General features: G+C 41.0%; 1 long non-coding RNA gene across 3 annotated transcripts; it reads left to right on the forward strand.

Moving 5' to 3' along the window:
- The first annotated feature begins 737 nt into the window (after nt 1-737).
- On the forward strand, nt 738-7062 carry LOC119325648. 3 transcript variants are annotated; one of them, XR_005157618.1, is made up of 5 exons: nt 738-1061; nt 4213-4730; nt 4972-5191; nt 5700-5839; nt 6661-7062. It is a non-coding gene; the product is annotated as an uncharacterized LOC119325648 (long non-coding RNA). The 3 variants fall into 3 exon arrangements; XR_005157619.1 differs by lacking the exon at nt 738-1061 and having other exon boundaries at nt 3967-4374; nt 4566-4730; XR_005157617.1 differs by lacking the exon at nt 738-1061 and having other exon boundaries at nt 3967-4730.
- The last annotated feature ends 689 nt before the right edge of the window (nt 7063-7751 follow it).

Raw genomic sequence — 7751 nt, forward strand, 5'->3', positions numbered from 1 at the left:
CCAACTACTAGGCATATTGCTAAGTTGTCATAGTATTTAATGAGAAAAGAGCGTACTTAGTATCATAGCATGATACCGTATCATATTAAATGAAGTGTTAATTAATATGAGTAATGTAGAATAATAAATGAGGCTGCCGAAGATACTAACATATGATTCTATGCACTACGGAGGTTATATAATGCACTAGTACCATATGCATAGAGAAATACCATGGTGCACCTGGGTCCAACGCACCCTCTATGCACAAAATAATTTAGTAATTGCAAAAAGTTAAAAATTACCAAAAAATTGGAGTCACATATGTTAATGTGTACTCATATAAAAAGATTTGCTAAGGAATGGCTTTCATTGTATTCTGGGCGGGAAAATCCAAATCGAGTTGCTATATACAAGTACTCTTCATGCTACGTTGTCCTTAGTATTTGTTTTTTCTTCCCTAAAGTATTAGAAATGTTCGAACCTTCAAAATAATCTCTACTTCTAATGTCTCAGTTGGTAGTCCCCGTCGGTTAATTTTTGTCCCACCTTCCCTGGTTTATTTTCGTCCTCCCTTCCACATCGCATTTACACATGTCGACCAAGAAAAACCGCAGCGATCCCTCCACATCCGTCGATCCAACAACAGTCCTCTCGCACCAGAGAAATAGGGCGGAAAAAAACCGTACGAAAATTAACCTACGAAAAATAACCATCAATGGCTCGCTGCTCCATCCCTCGCCCCCGCCGCTCGAGCGAGAACCACTCGCATGCACGACTCGTTCGGCGCCGCCGCCGCTCCATCCCTTCCACCTGTGACCTCGCCGCTATCTGGTTCCTCTCCGTTCCCATCTGCCACCTCTGCCGAGATCCGAGGCCTCCGACTTGTGGGCTGACGCCACCGCCGCGGAACCCCGGGGCAAGGCAGGGTGATGCCGCGTTGTGGGTAGCAAGGAGGGGCACACGGGCGTGCCCTGCATCGAGGAGGAGCTCAGGTACTTTAAATCGAGGAGGAACACCGCTGTCTTTCTACATGGTGGCCGCTCCCCTCGATCCCCTCCATCGCCTCCGCCGCCGCCGAGGTACGAGATCGCCTCCATCTTGTTCCTTCCCTGGCCACGCCCCTCCCAATTTCTGCCCCTCATCCAGCTAGGGTTCTCACCCGCCGCCGTGCGGTGATGGCATTGTGGCGGAAGAAGGTCTTATTCCTGGAGAGCCGCTACCAGCCTCCGCCTCCACTTGCGGCCAAAGACAGGTACGCCGCCGCGTCCTTGACATATTCCCTACTCCCGTGCACGTATGGTCAAGCATGTATCGCTTATCTTGCCCATATGGCCTTGGCAGATCTCAATGCTCGCTTGCTAATGTGCGTGTGTGGATGTTGCTGGTTGCTGCTGTTGTGCACGTCTGCTTGGTGTGCCCCTGCTGTTTTGTGTTCTCACCACCACATCGACGACAAATACAATTTCTTAGTTTTCTTAGAAAGGTGTGTACCATGATCTTCATGCCCGGCAGGGTTTACATTACGCCTGTGGACAACAGGATTTTGATGTCCAGTTAAACTATCACTTGGTTGTGCATATGCACTATCTATTAAACCGACAATCATTGTTTTCAGGTTCAGGTTCGATATGTTAGGGTTGAAGTACGCTCCTGAGTTAAAGAAAGACCTCGAGAGACTCTGTAGGTACGGTGCTATTGTTAGTGTGTTGTTGTCAGTACTACTCCAATACTTTGGTGTGGGGTTGCATAGTACTCCAATACTTTAGTGTGGGGTAGTAAAAAATGTATTCGTGGTGGGAAAGCATCAGTCGTTCGTATTTGAAGAATATGGAAATCAACAAATATTACCATTAAGAAAGCATGCATGTTATAGTGAATACTTAGTATACCAGTCATATTTTCTTGTCAACATGCACCTATTTGGAGGCTTATCCGATATTATTGCAATCTGGTAGAACTAACATATACTACTTTACTGGAGCTAGCACCTCATGCATAGTTATTGTATCAACCAGAAAGAAACTTCCGATCTACCATTTTACAAAACCAAATTGTATAGTGAGTAATTGAAGTGAAGTTGTTTTGGGCACCCAAAGATAATTATGTTTGTATATTCCTGCCACTTGTACGGTTACAAGAAGCAAAATGTTGTTTTTCTTTTTTATGTTCTATAAATTATTTCCATGGTTATCTCCGATACAGTTTTAAAATGATCTTTTTGGACCAATTATATTAGCTCAAGTTGCCATTTAGTTGAGTTCAAGTTCAGATTTGGCTGCCATCTTAGTTCAGTTCAGTTAGGAGCAACGTTTAGCATTCTAGCTGTATGATATGATGTCTACACATTTCCCTGTTTTGTGTAATGTAATTCCAAACTCTTTAGGTCAACCACTGCCACTAATGCTCTAATGGATATGCCATGTGCATAGGAAGGGTGCACCCGTTTTTCCTTATCTTCATCTGAATTAAATCCGTCCAGTGTGTATGCAGGAACTGAAGACATGTATTAGAGCCTGCATTGAGCCTGCATTGATGAAATAGTTGACAAAGAAGGAACTGAAATGAGGTTACTGAGGCTGCATTTAAGAATCTTGGTTGATGAGCTGATCTCTGACCAAAAACTCAAGAACTAGAAGCAAGCCTGACATTCTTTTTCTATAATCGGTATATTCTCGGTAGCAAGCCTGTCATCCTTTTCTACCCACATGAGGCTTAGGGGCCGTTTGGATTAGCACCAATGCCGACCCTATCAATTTTTTGGCACGCCCCTGCGATTTGGACCCTATTTGGACCATCGCCAAAATATTGGCTCGCCCTGGCTCGCCCCGAAGGCTCAGTGTTACTTCTGCCCACTCGTGGGCGCATCGAGGGCGCCGAAATTGGTCGCCAAAAAATTGGCGAGCGCGTCCCTCGCCGGCTGATACGAGGTTCTCGTGTTAGTTTTTTTAATCTTGTATAGTTCGAACAATCGGTGCGGCGGATTAATCGACTGAGTATTTCTTTGGGTCGTTGTGATCACTTAGATCGTGCAACTAATTCTGTTTAGCATAGTCCAATAGCCGGATAAGAAATTGTACTACTAAATTACGGTTGTTTGTCTCTTTTTCCTTTTTTTGCGAATGAAATTGTCTTTGTTTTCGTAAAGGCAGCCGCAAGTTTCGCTGAGCACAAAAGTTGTACCTGTACGTGTTCTTTTCTAAAAATAAAATCTGTACTCTTACGTCCAACTTTCTTTTCATTTTTTTTGTGAATGACCCATTTCATTTCTTTCTGCATGCTACAGTTAATTAAGTGTCCATATTACAAAAATAAAGTTTTTTGTTTATTTGTTATTGGCACAACATTATAACTAAAAACACAAATCAATTCAAGTTGTCAAACCAAATGTAATATCTGCCAACATTTTGGAAGGTTCAGTGGCTGTAAACCAAACAATAACAACTTGCCATTTTTTGTACTTGTTCGTCACCAATCAATAAAGCATTGTACTCATTACATATGCTGAATGGCCTTCTAGATTTGTGAGTTCATAGGTAGTTAACAACAGCAGAGCCATGTTCTAATAACTGATTCAAGCCTTTCCTTGGTTTGGAGTTGAGTCCCGAAGAAACGTTCGAGCACATGAAATCAGTTCTTTTCAAGAACGCAACTGCTTTTTTTCTCTTATAGATTCCACTCGTAACATATCACAAGCATCTTTAGTCTAAGAAAATAAGAAAAGTGAACTTACATGATTTATTTAAATTACTAAATAACTTACTAGATACTGTATATTTCCGTTTGAGCATTCCAAAAACTGAATCACACTCCATTAAGCTGTAGGATGCATAAGGTAAGGGAAATATAGGAAGCCCAGACATCTGTAGTAATACCATAAGTGGAAGAACAAGGGCAAGAAAACATTTAAAAGGGCCAATGATAGGCGGAAAAAGATTCATGTGGCTATTAGTTCATGTTTTGCACCAAGGAAGAACAGAGGAGAAATGAGTGAGCATACACCTTTGCTAGATTTTATGAACTGAACTAATGTACAAAAACACATATTGTTATCTTGGTGCATGTAGTTATTTAATTTAACAACTTGAATTCCACATGAAGTGTACTATACTGGACTTCTCTGGGCTTTACCTGTGCTCATATTCCATAATTTCGATCAGAAATGAAGCCTATGCGTATGTATAAAGCATTTGCATTATACTAATATTGTGTGTATTGTTTTTAATGCCAAAGGTAAATCTGAACCTGCTCAGACCACGGGGAGGATTTCTCTGGTGGACTATCGCTGGCAAGGTTGGCATGGGAGTAGGCCCGTACCATGGGTTTGTGTGGCTGGAGGACCGTGGCCAGTGCTGCGATTGCCTGATGTCCATGTGCAGCATAGCTCGGCATGAGGTGATATCCTTCTATGATAACATAGCTGTACACAATTTCTTCAAAGAAAATTAACATATATATCAAAGTTGAGATTTGCAATGTATTTAAATTAGTTCTTAAATTGCTCCAAAGCTACTGAAATTTCCCTTATTATATTTTTTTGTAGATACTGATTGTTCAAAATTAAACTCACTACTTAAATTCCATAGAAACGAGAGGCTCAAGGAAGCAACAAGTAGGATGAAGGAGTTAACGGGCAGAAGCATAGATCACAGAAAAACAAGAATATGTTTGCTCCCCATGCTTTGCATTGATGTATAGGTTCGGAAGTTTAAAAGCTTCATGCACTCCCCATGCTTTGTATTGATGTATAGGTACGGAATTTAGAAGCTTCATGCTTTGTATCTCAGTATGTTCATAGTGGCTTCAATCTACAATTTAAAAATGTGAATATTGGCTGGATCATGACACAAGTGATGTGGCTCCAGTCATGTTTCTTAAGCTACCGTGTTTATATCATCACTAGGCCATATAGTTTACCAATAACCTTCTTAAGTACTTCCACTGAACCATCATTATTGCCGACTAATTTTTGTGTTCATGGTTATATTTCAGATAACCGGTTCAGAGAAATGCAAACAATGGTTGGGGGTTCTAAGAAGGATGACCCTAAATGGGAGCATGACAGACACCATGGTCCAGGAAATAAGGGGGAATCCCATGGTGTCTACTATGCTTTTAGAAATCCTATGCAGTCAGGGAGATTCCTTCAGATTTTTGCATGATGAGCAGGTAGCTATAAAGGGTCGTGGTGTCTACTATGCTTTTCAGAAAGGTGAGTGCATTTGTGAAGCTTCCTGCAGAGTTTCACATGATGAGTAGGTAAATGTGCTGCTTGTGCGTTTACCAAGTAGTTATATAGGAGAGCACACAAGCAACAGACTACATAGCTTGTGCTAATTTCCATGATAAGTTTTATCGCATATGAACAAGTTATATTGCCAGTTAACTTATTAATAGAAATTGAGTTGCTTATCGTTGAGTAGAAGACGTTCCTTTAGAGTATTATAGTTTTATACTAATACTTTATGAAGGTGATATGCTGAAGATTTGTGATTATTACAGTATGGCATTTACATTGATTTGTTCATGTCTATACATGTACTTAACTTGGATGAGCCATTATCTACAAAATATATTTCATGAACTCCATAGCAGATATCTCGATTCAAAGTAATATAGCCAGAGATGTTAACATTTGTTTTTGGAAACACAAGCAATACATTTTTTTATTGCATTTGAACTAGATATGGTTGTATCTTAGAGATTGTTGCTTTGGACAGGATTTACTATATTTTTGCAGCAGGCTACATGCTTTTCTGAATGACCATTTAAGGAGTGAACATGAACTGGTGATGTATATGTTCCATGCTCCATGGGGAGGGAACAAGGATTGATTTTCGCCGGGAGTAGGAAGAGTATGGTGAGTTACTTCTATGCTTTAAGGGGCTTCCAGAACTACTTGATTGTGAAATAAGTCACTAGGTACTGCTCAGATGAATTATATGGATGGTACCACCATTCGTCCAGGCTGTACAAACTCCTATCCCTGAATTTCTATTTGTTGGAACCATTAGATTTATTAGTATTTTAGTCATTACGTTTCTACTCTGTTGGAAAAGGCAGTGCCTAGGAGGCGCTTAGGCACGCCAGGCGCTAGGCAATGGCCAAACGCCTCGTCTAGGGCATAAATGGAGGTCTAGGCAGGGCAAGCAAGGAATTACCTACCCAAACAAGAAATCATGCCACATACTGCACTGATATGCCAAACTAATATCCAATGGTAGTAGACGGTAATTAACTTATTTATATGCCCTAAACTAATATCAACACCCATATAATAATCACAAATACACTACAAGTAAAAACTACATTACCGCCTAGGCCGCGCCTAGGGCGCTTAGGCACCGCCTAGGCACTAGGCGAAGTCCAACCGCCTCGCTTATGCCTATCGCTTTTTCCAACCTTGCGTTTCTACAGAGGCTATGTGAAGCAAAGAAACTCCTATCCCTTTTAAATTTTAATACATGTCAGTAAGGAGCTGACACTCTTGGACGGTGAGATATTATTGACGTTTGGTATAGAAATATAATTACATGAAAAACAAAGTTTAATTATTGATGTCATAATTTTTTTGGCCATACCTGCATATTTACAACCCTCTTATCTTTATTACTACACTGTTCTTTGCTATACATGATAGTTCAGCTATGAATTGACTACACTTACATGCATACTGACCAGACTTGCCTAACAGAAGCACAAACAGAAATGGACACTCTGCAGTTGCATCAGACACACCACCACAAAACCTGCTGTGTGCGTCACAATTCTTAGCAGTGACCGTTACGACCGTGCAATGCAAGATTGCTAGCGACAAGGATTTGAGGAGGACAAGACGGTAGCTATCGACAAAGATTCAAGAAGGACCAGATGCCACTATGGTGGTTGTAATATTAGTCGAGACGAATCTGAAAAAATTGAGTAGAGATGTGGAGATATGATGGATTTTGCACAAAAAAAACCAGTAAATTTTTGCTACAGAGAACATATCGGTGTGCATGTATCGATTGCACTTGCTTCATAGCGCAATACGTTTATCCTGCTACGAAAAATGTATTATTTTTTATTAGAGACTAGCAAAAAGGCCCGTGTGTTGCAACGGGAGAAAAAAAATCCTCTCAAGCTGGGTCAGTTGGACAAACTGTGTGTGGCCGGTTCGCAGGTTATGAGATCGAACCCTCCCATCGGCAATTTTACTTTTTGCCAGCTCTCTGTACCTGGGCCTCAGTGCGCCACCAGGTGGGCTTTTTCCGTTGGACCAAAACGGTTGGCAAGTAAAGGTGGGCTTTCTCCGCTGGGCCAAAACGGCTGGCAAGTAACGAGACCAAATAGCGTACGTGAAATCAATTAAAGCGGGATCAAACAAAGCAGGACGAGACCAAAAATATCACCTTTCTTTAATTGTAGGTATAGAAGGGGGGTTTCAAGGCAGAGATAGTGAGTAGAAGAAAAGTTATCTACCATAAAAGACGACAAGGTCACATGACATGCACTGATTGCATTTGCTTTATGGCACAATATGTTTATCCTTCTATTAAAAATGTATTATTTTTTATTGGAGAAGGGGGCTTCAATGGCAGAGATAGTAGGAAGAAGAAAAGTTATCTACCATAAAAAAGGTCACATGACATGCACGACGATCCTAACGTTACATGTTAGACATGTTTTTAAAGGAAAGGGTTCCAACAAAAAAAGAAATATCTCACTATGGCAGAAAAACGAGTAGTAACACGAGGGTCCGGCAGAAAAAAGAGAGTGGGTCGTGTGGTGGG

This window comes from Triticum dicoccoides, chromosome 6B (genome assembly GCF_002162155.2).
Source record: "Triticum dicoccoides isolate Atlit2015 ecotype Zavitan chromosome 6B, WEW_v2.0, whole genome shotgun sequence".
In the NCBI taxonomy this organism is placed as follows: Eukaryota; Viridiplantae; Streptophyta; class Magnoliopsida; order Poales; family Poaceae; genus Triticum; species Triticum dicoccoides.